A 15853-nucleotide genomic window follows, 5' to 3' on the forward strand; every position below is an offset into this window, starting at 1 on the left:
GGACTGTTACTATTTAATTTTAACTATACTGTGGCTTGAATCTGACCCCAAACTCCATGTGTTAGGAACGTATTCCCAGTTCAATGTTCAGAACTTTTTAAAATAAGTTTTCTGGGGACCTATGTTCTGACTGACTAGACTGAAGCCATTACTGTAGGAGTGAACTCATTACCTTCAAAGAGGATTATGCAATTGATTTTGACAGTCTTTGTTCCTCTCCAGTGCACCTGGTCTTTTCACTCTTGTGCCTAGGCTTTCCTTAAGGGGCTCGTCACTGGGAGTTTGATCATGCTCCAGGGAGTATATGGACAACACAAACCAAATGCTGTTTCCTCCTTCCCTTCCTCCTCTTCCTCTTTCTCTTGTCTCCCTTCCTCCTCCTCCTCTTCCTCTTCTTCTCCCTTCTTCCTCCTTCATTCTTCTTCCTTCTTGGGGGAGGAAGAAGTCACAAGGGTGGGAAACAGACCTGGGAGAGGACTGGGAAGTATGATTGGGGTTCATGACATGAAAATTCCAATAATCAATAAAAAAGTGTGTATGTATGTGTGTATGTGTATATATACATACATATATTTCATATATACATTTCATATTCATATACTATATGTATGTATATATATATATGTATATGTATACACACACACACACACACACACATATATATATATGGATGAGAAAAAGAAAAGAGAAACAAAGGGCCTTTTCATACACTAGTATCTTCTACACTAGTCCTGAAGTCCAACAGAAAAAAAATCATCATCTTTATATATTTCCCAGACTGTGACATTCTGTTATTAGAACAACAACAAAAAAAGCAAAGCACAAAATCTCTAAATATCCGAGTCTTCACTCAAAACTATCACAGAATTACAGACTCAGAATAAACTGTACAGAATACCTAACTTCTGTTCCTCACTGAAATAAATTAGGGTCAAAATTAAGAAATCTGCTCAAACTGCAGAACAAGCCCAAGCCTAAGGGAGCTGGGCTGAGTACAAAGTCATCCAGAGAATTCCTTTCATTCATCACTGAGAAAACCATAAAGTTACACTTTAAGGCAACTTAGGTTTACTATTGTTTAAAAAGTAAATCATTGACATTTCCACAAAGGAGTACAAAATCCTACTTGGTTAAAATGACAGTGTTAAAATGATAAAGAGTGTTTGAACACTAAAGTAAATCTATATCAGGGCTTGGACACAAGGTACTTGTTCCTTCCCCAAAGTCTGGTGAGTTAAAGGCTTGGTCCCAGCTAGTAGTTACAGTCTTTGGAATGTGGCTGGATTCTGAGGGCTCTGACTTAGCCAACAGATGAAACTCATCATGGATTCAAAAAATGCTATGTTACCTCACTGAGGATGATATTTTCTAGTTTGATCCATTCACCTGCAAAATTTGTGAAGTCATCATTTTTAATAGCTGAGTAGTATTCCATTGCGTAAATACCACATTTTCTGTATCCAGAAAATGTTGACAGACATCTGGGTTGTTTCCAGTTTCTGGCTATGTTTATTATGAACATAGTGGAGCACATGTCCTTGTTATACATTGGAACTTCTTTTGGGTATATGCCCAGGAGTGGTATAGCTGGGTCTTCAGGTAGAACTAGTTCCAATTATCTGAGGAACCGCCAGATTGATTTCCAGAGTGGTTATACTAGCTTGCAATCAATCCCACCAGCAATGGAGGAGGTTTTGTTTTGTTTTGTTTTATCTTAACCATTCTGATTGATATAAGGTAGAATCTCAGGGTAGTTTTGATTTAAATTTCCCTGATGACTAAGGATGTTGAACTTCTCAGCTATTCAAGATTATTCAGTTGAGAATTCTCTGTTTAACTCTGTAACCCAAAAGGACATACATGAAAACAAGGGGAGAAAAAACGGAGCAGAGACTGAAGGAAAGGCCATCACATCTGCAGACACCAAATCCCAACACTACTGCTGATGCCAAGAACTGCTTGCAGACAGGAGCCCAGTAGGGCTGTCCTTTGAGAGGTTCTGCATGTGACCGATACAGATGCAGACACTCACAGCCAACCATTGGACTGAGCCCAGGGACCACAATGGAAGAGCTAGAGAAGCACTGAAGTAGCTGAGGGGGATTGCAACCCCATAGGAAGAACAACACTATCAACTAACCAGGTCCTCAGAGCTCCTAGGGACTAAATCACCAACCAAAGAGTTTACATGGGTGGTTCCATGGCTTCTCCTACATATGTAGCAGAGGATTGCCTTATCTGGTATGAATGGGAGGGGAGGCTCTTGGTCCTTCTAAGGCTTGTGGCCCCAGTGAAAGGGGATGCTAGAGGGGCGAGGCAGGAGTGGGTCAGTGGGTGGGGGTGGGGAAGTACTCTCTTAAAGGCAAAAGGCAAGGGGAATGGAAGGTAGGTTTGGGAAGGGGAGACCAGGAAAGTGGAAAACACTTGAAATGTAAATAAATAATAAAAACCTGCTGTGACTGGATGATCAGATCTAGCTGAAGGAAGTATGCCAATGGGCATGTTCTAGAGTGATACACCTGCTCTGCTTCTCTGTCCTCTTTACTGCACAGATGACTTGGGGTAGGCAGATCTGCTGCCTCTTTCCCCCTCCACCAGAATGCTTGGGTTTGCCTCAGGCCCAAAGCAATGAGGCCAACCACATATCGAACTATAACTCGGAAACCCTGGGCCAAAATAAATCTTCCTTCCTTTTAGGTATTTTCTTCTCAGATAGCTGTCACAGTGTATGGACTGTCACTTGTAGTATGCACCCATCGCTATGTAAGACACACTTGATTAAAAAAATACTATACGAGATCTTTTTGGAATAAAATTTATCATGATACCTTAACATACTCCAAGAAATTTAATTGACTTGGTACCCTGTACTTTGATGAACTGTAACGCATAGCAAATATACTGCTAATTCTCTTTCATTTCACAGAAAGTATGATTCCTAGCTTCGGTCACTAAAAACCTCATTACACTTCAGCATCATCATGAAGAGCTGCCCATAGTACAATGCAATGTCCGAAACACACACTGTGAATGAAGGTTCTAAAGCACCATGAAATGCTTCCCACTTAGGTCCTTTCCTTGGAACAGCACATTTGACTTATGTTTGAAAATGGGTGTCATGTCCTACATCCCCCCAGTTCACAGTACACGTCAAGAATTTTTCTATGAAAAGATCAAATCCCACCAATATTTACGTAGACAGTCATTTAAACATAAGAACACTGTTTCCCAGATAATCTGTGCTGAATCATATGTGAATGTGTAAGATAATCATCTTATTTAACACACAGGACGCTTAAGTGGAGAGGTCGTTAAGGTCTCACACAGGTGAACCCAGGGACTCTGTCCCAGTAGTCAGTTCCACAGTGTAGCCAGAAAAACACTCCTCTGCCAATGTGTCTACTGTTCCATATTCTAATAAGGCCTCTTAGTACTAGTCAGGGTCTAGTGTTTATAACTGCCTCTAACACATTCATCTTCTGTGCTACCAGAAACAAAGAATTGCATGTAAAGGCTTTGAAAATATAAGATTTCTGGGGGAGAGATAAAAATTGAATCTTAAAATTCACTTGCATTTCTAAATATATTATTTATTACTTCAGTGCACCACTCCATTGTGAATATTTAGTTACTCTGGGGACTTAATATTCTTTACCTACCTAAACACTGGTTTCTCAAAGAGACCATCAGTTTGCAGCTCTATATGAACCTAATAAAATGTGTGAATAGTTTTATATTGCTGCACTCCATTTTACAGTTCCTACAAGTCTTCTGGGACATCATTCTCAGTGTGCTTCTGGCTTCATCCATTTCATTCTTTGATTTTCTTTGGTTAAAAAAAAGTACTCATTGCTTTTTACTAAATAACATACACAGGTTCTTTTTCTCATCTTAGTTATAATATTGATGTTTGCTTTCGCAAGACAATCTTGAAATGAAGATCTGACTTTTCTTTTGGGGATCAAAATTCAGAATAAATGCTGGTCTCTGCTACGTGGCTCCTTTATTAACAGTCTCAACAGTGAGCTCAAATGTCTGCAAACCTCAACATCAGAATGCACTACATGTGATCAAGACTTGCAGTTATAGGCACAAACATTTATTAGAGCTGCCACAACTGAATGTGAATACTTATTTTGACTTCTTGACACTACCTCCAAATCAAATAACTTTTGTTGGATAGCTGCAGGATGCCCAGCTGAGTCAATGGGCTATTTCAGACAGCTGCATCTTGTTTATGAACTGCAGGTTGTACAAAGATGAATAAAAATAAAAGGAAAAATAAGTAGGGAGGGAAAACTGTTCAACAAAATGGCATCCATTTAACATATCTAAGGATTGAACAGTAATCTGAAACCTAAAAATATTCCTCAACCTCTCCTTTAAGGGAAATTGCTTTGAGAAAGAAGTAATAAAAAACTAACAAATGCTTAAAAAGTTAGAAGAAAAATAACTTTCCATCCCCACTTAAAAACAAAACAGAAGCCTACCAGAAAGCCTTATTCTGGGAATAGAGGTAGAGAAGGTGGGCATGCTGCCAGTGTCAGCAATGAATATAATTTAATGGGTATCAGTACCTAATCTTTACTTCTTCAACCCCCTACAGTATATGTTGTTTTAGATTGCAAACTAGTTAAAACGAGATAATCAACACACTCAAAAAAGTAATTTTCAATTTACTCTTATTAATTCTTATATATTCAAAAATATACAGGTGAGGGAGAGAGGCTGCACAAAAGGCTGAGACCCCCAGTTTCAATTCCCAGCCACCACAATAACAAAAACAGAAACAACAAAAACATAGCTTCACACATAGCTTCACATGCCTAGAATCCCAGCATTGTTGTGGTGGTGGAGTCAGGCAGATCCTCAGAGCTTGCTGGCCACTCCAAACTGGGCCCCAAAATCTAAAGGTTATCTGACTCAGATTTCCAGGGCACTGGCTTTCCTGGGTCCAGTGTGGTTCATAGCAGCTGGTGAGTTACTATGTGATAACTGCATACCTCGTTTACTGAGTAGTACATGACTGAGAAGCAACACCGTCACCTATCTAATTATAGGAACCATGTAAGGGTTAAATAACAACATATAGCCATAAATGGATTTTTCAAAAGCAGCCAAATTTTCTCTAAGCTCAAAACAGTCTTTAACCTAAGGGCAAGGATGCCACCATTCAAAGGAGACACAGTGCTTGGCAGACACAGAGAAAGGAAGTTAAGTGTCAGCTGGCTGAGTATGAAAGAAACAGACACAATCAGAGAGTTAGAAGGAAGTGGGTTGGCAGACATGCAGAAGAAAACCCTTTTAAAACTACTCTGGTGTCCAGGCGAGCATCCTTGAGGACACTATTGCCCAGAACAATGCTCAATCTTAAGGTGCCATCTTTGTTTTCTGTTTTTCATGATTTTTCTTATTCAATAAAACCTAGGTAGCTTTTTAGAAATGTATATTTTACAGGTGCCAGAGTGAATGGTAACATACTGAGAAATTAACTTCAGGAAAATTCACTGCTTCCTTACCCATATGTGAACTCTTGAACAAAATGAATATTGTCCCAGCAAGAACTACATTTTATGAGACTATTGGAAACTACTTTACCAAATGCATTTTAATAACACAAATAAATCTTCTTTTGGAATAATTACTTAAATAATTACATACAGATCAAATTTGAGCTTTTGTATTCATTTCTAGGTTTTCTATAAAACAAGAATATTTCTATAAAAGAGTAAAAATTAAGTACATAACTAATTTTATTCTTAATTATGCACTTCTAGCTTCCTTCAGAAAGAAATTTTTCTATCAAAAAGTTTACATATTTATTAATCTCTATACTGTATTTATGGAAGCTCCAACCTGTGAGTAATACTAGTTTATTATTAATATTTGCTGCTTGTTAGTAAAACTAGCTTATTATTAATATTTGCTGCAGTTGGAATAAGGGACTATGTCTCTCTTTCAGAGGACATTAAATTAAAAATACTACATCTGTAGGTTTGGCAAAGCACTCTGAAGGCAAACTAAATTAATAAAATGCTAAGTGAATTGATGATATAAAAGAAGCTTAAACTGATAATTTGAAATATTAATGTGCATACTTAACAGGTCAAGCATTTTACATTAACCAAAGAGACAATATAAGAATGGTTAGCAAAAGCTTTCTCCTATCAGTAAAGGTTTTCAATTCCTGTAATTTTTCCCATTTTTCTTTTATAATCACAAAAGCATGCTTTCCTCCTTACATTCCTAAGCAACAAAAACTCTGCTCTTCAGATATGATGGCTAACTTCATTTTTGGAAAACTGGACACTTGGAAAAATATGTTTGGATAAGGAAGCAGTTAGTAAAGGCGAATGCTCACCATCTGGTTTCTTATCACCAGAGCTATCCAGTCTAGAAGATCTCAGGTGTTTTCAGTGCATGAAGGCAACTATACTTTTGATGATACGTAATATAGTATTTTTTTAAAAATCTAAGATGATAGTTTTCAATTCCAAACTAGATTTAGATCTATATGAATTTTATTAAAATTAAATCCTTCATTAAATGTTCCATCCCTTTTCATCTTTTACATTAAAAATTCTCCTCTTCACTAATTCTCTTCTTTAATGTAGACACTGTTAAACTCACATGGGATTTCAAAAAACAGATGAATAACACTAATGAGATCCGATTATTTTCTATCCCTGAAGGTCAAAGGGACCCATTTGATCCTGGCTAAAGGTCAAACATTGAGCTCTCCATTGGGACCCTGGAAGAGATACTTATGAAAGACAGAGAGATGCTCCCCTACCCTCTGCAGCCTGATCTTGGCATCATGTGCTTTTGATGCTTAGTTCACAGAAGTTTACAATCAGAGCTTGTTTGAAAACTATGTCACATAAGAACTGGAAGAACCAGTGTCAATAGGGATGGGAAGACTGGGAGAGGGCAGCCAGGGAAGAACCAGCCTGTCTGTACTATTTAATAGGAGTCACTAGGGAAGAACCAGAGCAATAGACACACTGACCCATTGACTCCAAGACTAATGGTAAATGAGTGGGGTGAGAAAAAACCTGGTCCAGCAAGTAAAATGGATAGGGTGAGTCACTGGTCATAGCCACAGGAATGGAGGTGAAGAGTAGAGGCAAAAGGGCAGAAATCAAGTGTTAGCTCTGAAGAATGAAGGAGGAAAGTCAAAGGCATTTATCATGCTTGCTATAAAAAGGGGAAAATGTATTCTTTCTCCAGAACAAACCAATCCTAAGGAAGGAGAGAACAGGGTGTCCAACATATACCCTGTTTGTTATGAATATGAGACACAGAGGTTACTGTGATGTAAATATGGACTCAGTTAGCACTACAGATTCAGACTGCAGATATGAAGCCCAAACAGCAACTATTACTCATTTTAATTAGAATATGTATACTTTTCTAGAGTGAAGTTCAAGGATACACTACTTGTGTTTTACCATAACCATCTGAAACAGAACTCATACTCAATACTCATGACACACGCCCTGCCACATTTAGTAAAAATAATTTAGTAAAATGAGTGCACACTGCATTTACATCTTTCCTTTCTATATTCAATAAACCACCATTAACTAGACAACCCCAGGAGGCTAAACCCCGGTATCCTTCCCCAGGAACCTCAGAAAGCAGATGCAGTTAAGATGTTTCTGACAAGACATAAAACACTGATACTGTCATGTAAACCTATAGAGACTAAGTACTATTCATATCACAAGTTTAAGAAGACCTATGGATATCACAGTTAGATTAAACTTTATAAAAATGCAATTAGATACAGAAATTACTAAGAAAGTGCAAGTAGGTGAAGGACATAAAAGGAAAGACTGGCCAGTGCACCTGGACTCATATACTTGAGGGATTAGAACTTCCTAGAGGCAAACAGAACACAAGCTTATCAAATCCCTGCAACTGGCAGAAGAGCCTCTGTTGTCACTCTCCATCTCGACTCAGACTGGGGAAGTATATATTTCTCTGCAGAGGTCAACAGCCGACACTTTTTATTCACCACATGTGAGCTTTATCACATGTGAGGATTTAATATGTATCCAGCTCTGGAAACCATGGCATGTGTGCTAGGTAGCGCTGCTAAAATACAACAGCAAACACAATGTCCAGAATGAAAATAAAACAGATGTGTTAGATGAGAGTTTACTATTTCACCTTTGTATCCCGAACATTCTAAGAGTCTGTGCTAACTTCATCAAAACACTTTATCAACTATTGTCACAGCTTAGCCTAAATCCTAAGACCCAATGTGGCAACAGACACCATCTTGAGCTAACTTCTTTCTCTAAGTGAAAAAAAAAAAAAAGTTCAGTTCTGCTTGGCCAAAATTTGTCAAGCTCATTTGACTACCATCCCAATAGAGAGTTTGAGGCAAGTGAGCAAAGTAACCAAAGCCCTCAGAAATTACTCCCATACTCTCCTTGTTGCCCTTCCAATTGAATTTCAAACACACATTTTAAACTCACACAGGAAACTTGGCCAATACCACCTAGATTTCTACATAGCATTAACCATACATCTCTTTAACATACAAACAACACAACATTTATATAGTTATTTGTCAGCTTTAAAAATGTCTTCAGTTGCATGTGAGGGTGAGCTACAAGATCCTTAAGAAGAAAGGATAAAGGATAAGCCTGTATCTTTTACACTATACTCTTTTCCCCCCCAAGGTATCACCAACTGTACCACCAGTAGTCACTATACAAATGCTAATTGACTTACTACAGCTGAACAATTCGCCTCTGGTATTTCTCAATATCCCAGGGAATCCTCCACATCTATAACATGCTGGAGATGATATCCTCTGCTAGAGGCTTGGGGTCTTCCTGAGGGTGCCTGGGATAAGAAAAACAGAGAAAGACCAGAGACAGTCAGGAGAAACACAGAGAGAGGAAGCATAAAGATTACCAGAGGATAGAAACAGCTGAAAGTTAGTCAGAGTTGTAGGGATTAAGCAGCCAAAGAAAGTCAGAGACAGAGTACTCTGCAATTATAACTTGGGTTTTGGTCTGGAGTCCACATTTGTGGTACTACAGTTTACAAAGCAAACAGTGCCCTAGTAATGTTAAATTAGCAATGCAGGCAACTATTCAGAAGTAACTTGAGGTTTCCCTGAACATTTACCTTCACCCACCAACATTCACCTTCACCAGTATCATATACAATCCTCAAAACAATCTAGCCTCAAACTAGGAAATACTGTTTTTCCAATTTTGAATGTGAAGGACAGCAATGAATTTGAGTTGCCCAAAGTCACAAAAAAATGAATAACTAGAGCACCAAATCTGATTCCAAAACCAAGTATTTTCTTGATATCCTGTGTTGTTCCTATTTAAGATGTATATTATATTAATACAATTTTTATTAAATAAAATTCAAAATCTACCCAGTTTAAGGTAATTTTTTATCCTATAGAACAATGAACAAAGTATATCACTAAGAATATACTTAAATGTATAAGAAAAAACAAACCAGAATAAAAATACACCAGGATGATAGAAAATTTAGAACAGGAACAAAATTGGGTAAAGTAACCAGATCAAATATAAAATTTTTTAAAGAGCTAGAATTCATTCGTTTGCCTTTACAGTTTTGAAACTTCAAGGTCTTAATTAATGACCCAACATATTTCAGCTGACTAAATGAAACAACAGGCTACACTTCGGTGAATTCTCTGAGGCAAGCAGTGCTAAAGTGCTAAAATGTCTCAACGTTGCACCTACACATCTACACTGAGGTCCCATGTACATGTAGGCTATGCCATGTACAAACATTCACACTCTTTTAGCCATCAGTATTTCCTCTTGAGCAACATTTATACTCTTTTACATGACCATACCCTTTGAGAAGCAGTCACTGCAACTGCCAGAAAAGTTCTATCAGTACAAGTGTGAAGCACATTATTGGATTTTACAAGACAATTTAAGAATGGAAAAAAAAAAAACTTGTATTCAGAAGTGTACCAACATGTTTTTCTATCCTGTTCAATAATGTTTAAAATAGAGCATTTCAAACAGGGCAAAAGTATAGTACTTCTCTGCCCTCTAGTGACTGGCTAGGTTTTACTAATTCCATGCTGCTTTTTCTAATTCAGTTTTGGGTAATACTTGAAAATATTTTTCAAACTACCAGATAGCAGCTTTTCATCCTGTAAGTACTGAGGAAAGACTCTTAAGAGATTAACTTTTAATATATGGTTTGTGGAATAAACACATTAGAAGAAAGAAAAGAGGAAGAAAACTTTACTGAAATAGCCCACAATCTACCTAGTACTGCAACCTACCTGGTTTTAAGAACAGGGAGGTTTTCTGATCCTTGTACTTTTATGCATTTTGTTTGGTAAGAGCAAAGAAATCTAGTCAGTCCCCATGTTAAAATGTTTTTTAACTTCATAACTATGAATTCTAAACTAGTTATTCCTATTCTTTTGAAGCTCAGAGTATGAAGATGGGTGGTGCTATATATGTCACACATAGGTGAACATTTTTCTATTAATTGTAATAAGCAAAATTGCAGAAAGACTCAAGGATGCTAAGTAAGAATGCTACTAGACAGTGATTCACTCTTAAACTCTGATAAGGGAACTTCTTTGTTACAGTAAAATGATCCTCTGAGTTCTATTACTGTGTCATGAGGAACCAATGCATTTCTAGAATATCAGTTCTGTTCTCTCTAAAACAGTGTATCAGTTCTGTGTCTACACATGTATGTTAAAAATACACATTACCTGTTCATCGAATATAAACAGATATATTAACATGTAAGGATGGTCTAGAGGCAGTGTGATTGATTAGGAGCCCAAAGCCAAATTGGTAGAACCTGAATCCCTGTTCTCTTTCCAATCGACAGTGATAACTGTGGCAGATGAACCTCACTTCCTGCATCTAAAGCAATTGGAATATGAGCTGGCTAGAAAACTGTTGGTTTGTGTATATAAATTGCAGTAGCTAAATGGGCATCTATGGTGAGTAGCAATATGGAGAACATAGACATTTAAATGGCCCCTTTATATGTGTGTGCCTGTATGTGTGCATGTACATGTATGTATATGTGTGTGTGCTTGTGTGTGTGTTTGTGTTTTTTGAGCATATAATGTGCATCTAGATAAATTATCAGAATTCATTTGAGGACTTCTCCAACCCACAGAAATAACATCTCAAATGGTGAGAAATTCATATTTTTATAAGCCCCAAGTAACTCCAATATCTGGGCAATATTTGAAAATAGTGTACATATATTATTTGTCAAAAAGGCCTGGCCATGATGGTGTACACATGTAACCCCATGGATAACACGGCAGGAAGGTTATGGTAAATTCCAGGTCCAAGATTACATAGACCCTGACTGGAAAAAAAAAGATTTAAAACTGTTCACAATGTAAAAATCTGAGCCAAAGGCCCCCTGGCCTGTTTACTCAGCATGGTATCCCCTGACTTTCTTCTCTGCAGCTTCCAGGGTTTTCTGGCCCTAGACTTAGATTGTTTATGGTCCTACAGGTACACATGATGTACACAAAAACATACCTGGATGATGGGCAGTGTCAGTAAGGACCTTGGAAATGTGTTCTTTAGTTACAAAAAGGAGAATGTAGATATAAGTATATTAGATGTATAGACAAGAACTGTCTCTGCTTCAGTATGAATATTTCATTGCTTTAACAAAGTGATGTGCAATTAGAGTTGTAAAATTGTGTTATTTTAAATAAATTATGTTAATACTTTTGTATGATTTTACTCTAAAAAAAAGAAAGAAAAGAAGAAGAAGAGGAGGCACTGAAGAGTCTATAGAATGACTGGGATTCAGTTCCACAGTTGTAGTGGTCATCACAACTTAAATAGTTTGCAGATATTTGTTCACCTCTTAGCTTGCCACAGTTAATACGCATGCTCTTCCAGCATTTAGGAAGCAGAGTCAGGAAGATTTTGAATTTAAGCCTTTGCTAGGTTACATAGCAAGTCCTTCTCATAAAATGCCGTGGTAACAAGAGCAACAACAATAATAATACTATAGGTAACAGCATAAAGCAACTTACTGAGTTAGTCTTCAATAGCAAATGCCAGCCTGATCACTGGAGCAGATAGAAGTGTCAGTACATTCCTCTAAGCTGACAGAGGTAACAGACGGTAACACCGAGGCAATGTGCTTCCATTCTGGGACAAATGCTGCCATCAAAGATGGTAAAACGGCCAGTTTTATGATATCAAACACATCATAAAACTGCACAGGCATACAGAAAACATAGGCTTTAAAAGTCAGAGAGACTAGACTTAAATCTCAGTTTTGTTATCTTAAGTAGTGCAATAGCTCAAACAATAAACTTAAGTTTCCTGAGCTTTTCAGTTAATATAAATATATAAAATATATAAATATAAATAGGAAAACTGAATATCTATATATAAAAAGTCACTGTAGAAACTACAATGAAAGCTTGTAAGCATAAAAATATATACAAACAGGTATGGTAACAGATGACTTTAACTCTAGTACTCTGGAGGTATAGCCAGGCAGATTGTCCTGAGTTCAAGGCCAGCCTGGTCTACATAGGGCATTCCAGGTCATCCAGGACTACACAGGGAGACCTTGGCTCAAGTAATAGCAACAATTACATATATATATATATATATATATATATATATATATATATATAACAATAATATACATATACACACATGCATATGTACACAGAGAATGTTGAATATAAAGTGCCAAGAAAAGTTGCAATTGTCATCCTTACTGTTACTAACTGGAATGCATCTTTTATGTTCTCATCACACGGTCTGCAGATCAAAACGAGTGACTCCTTATTTGCCTCAGAGCCCAGAAACTGCATATACAGGTGAAGAATTTTCGAAAGGATTTTTATTAAGAGTAGACTTTACATAAAGTGTTGCTATACTTGATGTAAAAGAAACGCTGGCAACAACAAGGAGCTCATTATTCACCTCCTTGAGATGCCAATTATAACAATGTAAGTCCTGTGGGTGAAGTATTTAGGAAGTATGCTTACTGATGACATTTTAAAGAAAGTCACTTCAGTGCATGTGAGCAAATGATATTAGCACGTGGATAAGCCTTGCTTTGAAACAGTCAAAAGCAGCTTCCAAAAAAAAGATATTGAAATTACCTTTACAGAAGATGTGTTCTGGTTTCCCCGAGAGTGAATGTCTAAGTACTTATAAATTACTTTATGAAGACTGTCACTCAACAACACTACCTTCTCGAGTTGATAAAAAGCTTTTTCTCCAAACTTATTTATCCATAGATTGCTAACTTAAACACTTTAGTTTCTACTTCTCTCAGTAATCATCACTACTCAGTTAAACTGCCTTTCCTAGCCGAACAGTTTCCTGGAGTAGATAGCTTTGTTTTGCTTTCCTTTATAAACAAATAGATCTTGCTCCATTTATAGATATAGTATCTGCTTTTACCAGTTTTCAAAGCTTCAGCCTTAACTTTCCCTTATGTCTTAGGTTCGTATGGAATCTCTCCCAAGCTCGACTCAAACTTACAATTACACCTACCAGGCACACATCTACAGTTCCAGCACTCAGGAGGCTCATACAGGCGAATCTTGAGTTCAAGCCAGACTGGGTTACACAGAGAGGCTTTGTCTCAAAACAACAACAACAACAAAACAACTTCTATCCTAACCATAGGCTCATGGCTATCTTCTCTCCACACCCAATGCAATCTGTGCAGAACATCATCTCTCCTCCTTCCACACCAGCTTCTGCTGCTAATAGTTTCACAGAACATTAGCAATAAGTAGCTATCTTGTTTCCTTTTTTCTTTTTGTATTATTTTTTTACACTGCAGATTTTATCCCCCATCCCCATCCACCCTCCAACTGTTCCACATCCCACACCTCCCCACACCTCTTCATCTTCACAAGGATGTCCCCATCACCCACCCCCCACCCACCCAGACTTCTAAACTCCCTGAGGCCTCCAGTCTTTTGAGGGTTAGGTGCATCTTCTCTGACTGAACCCAGAGCCAGCAGTCCTTTGCTGCATATGTGTTGGGGGCCTCATATCAGCTGGTGTATGCTGCCTGGTTGGTGGTCAAGTGTTTGAGAGATCTTGGGGGTCCACGTTAATTGAGACTGTTGGTCCTCCTACAGAGTCGCCCTCCTCCTCAGTTTTTTCCAGCCAGCAAGCAGCGGAAAGAGTCAGATGCAGATATTTGCACCCAACCAATGGACAGAAGCTGCTGATCCCTGTAGTTCAATTAATAGCTATATGAACAATCACATATACATTTTTTTTAAAAAGTGTCTGGTTTATTTTTTGCCTTTCATTATTTCCTTTTCCTTTATCATTTCTCTCCATCCTCAACATCCTCTACATCATCTGTCTACTAATTTTACTTTCATTCAGGAGATAGAGACCTGGAATTCCAAGTTGAGAAATGAAGGTTAAATTTTCAATAACTAAATACACTCACACAAAGACGTTGGGAGTTGGGGTAAGGGGGTGGGGAGAGGTGCTCACAATGAGAGATGGGTTAGAAGGAGGGTGAGAGACAGAACTAAATAGTAGCAACTATTAAATGTTTCAGAACACCTTCATTGATGAAATTCTTAAAGCTAAAGATCAAACTGGCTGTAGCTCAGGGATAGCGTTTGAATGACAAAGAAGAGCCCTGGGCTTGATGCCATTAGGAAACACCATCCCCACCTCCAAGTGCTCATTAACATCCAACCCATGGATTGGAAAAAGGTTCGCTTGATTTGAATATTTCAATTTATATCCAGACAATATAATCTTCATAATCTGACAGTGTAATTTACAACTGTTAGAACAAATTTAACAAAGACAACACTAATGTGGCCTAAAACTGATTTTCCCAGTCCTTATTTTCTTGTCCTCTCTAGCTAATCCCATCAATTCCATCGGCTCAAAACTGTCCGGTGGTTTACCTAGCTTTAGAGGAGAAAAAGCATAAACTTACCCTGATATTCTTAAGACCTCCTGCTTCTGGTTTTCCGCTGACGTTTCCCGTTTTAGCTTCACCCTATCCTATCCAACTGACACAAGGCATCTATTTTAACTTTTAAGCTTCTCTTTATTTCCTTGTGTTAGTCAGACCTTTTATCATGACAAGGACCTAAGAAAAACAGTTCAACAGGAAGCACTGACTCTAGGCCTAGGGTTTCTGAGGTCACCTCTCTCCAGGGCTTCAGGCCTGAAGCAGTGGCAAAGCGTCTGCTTACCTCAGGGTAGACAGGAAGGACAGAGGAAAAAAATCTAGGGTTAGGATACAGTTCCTAAGGAAAGGCCCTCAGTGACCTACTTCTTTCACCTAGGTTTCCAGAACCTTCCAGGGACCACACCTTCAACACATGAGCCTATGTTACCCATTACAAGTTGAAATGATAAAATTCATCTGTAAAGACGTCTCTGACATCGCTAAGTGGGATTCACGTCAGGTCTCAATACTATCTGGCTGAGTTGAGCTTCTTTAACTTGGGGTTCTTCTGACAACTACCCTAAAGCTCAGAAACAAAACACAAAAATTTGACCCATATAATGTTAAGAAATCACTGTTCTGCCTATGAGTAATCATTTCAAGAAGCAGCCGTAATCATTATGTAGTTGGCAATCGATAAGACTGTGTGCATGTGTACTCCCATTCATGTGGGCACATGTATAGGCAGGCCATGAGACAGAGGCCAATCTCCAGTGTTGCTCCTCAGTAGCCATAGGGCCACTCATCATCCTGAAGTTTCACTGATTAGGCCAGGTTGCTGGGCTAGTGAACATTAGGAATGACCATCTTTGCCTCCTCAGCACTGGAATTACCAGTGTACATCAAACAAACTCAGGTCCTT

At 38.0% G+C, this 15853-nt stretch overlaps 1 protein-coding gene across 15 annotated transcripts in view; it reads right to left on the minus strand.

Annotated features, from left to right (window-relative positions):
* Bbx (BBX high mobility group box domain containing) overlaps positions 1-15853 on the minus strand; it is a 239008-nt gene that overhangs the window by 114497 nt on the left and 108658 nt on the right. For 3 of the 15 annotated variants that reach the window (XM_076943009.1, XM_076943006.1, XM_034514952.2), the window contains exon 4: positions 8746-8859. The exons of the other annotated variants lie outside the window; for them this stretch is intronic. The gene's annotated coding sequence lies outside the window, so the exon portion shown is untranslated. The remainder of the gene's footprint in view (positions 1-8745; positions 8860-15853) is intronic. 15 annotated transcript variants of the gene reach the window in all.

This window comes from Arvicanthis niloticus, chromosome 12, assembly GCF_011762505.2.
Source record: "Arvicanthis niloticus isolate mArvNil1 chromosome 12, mArvNil1.pat.X, whole genome shotgun sequence".
In the NCBI taxonomy this organism is placed as follows: domain Eukaryota; kingdom Metazoa; phylum Chordata; class Mammalia; order Rodentia; family Muridae; genus Arvicanthis; species Arvicanthis niloticus.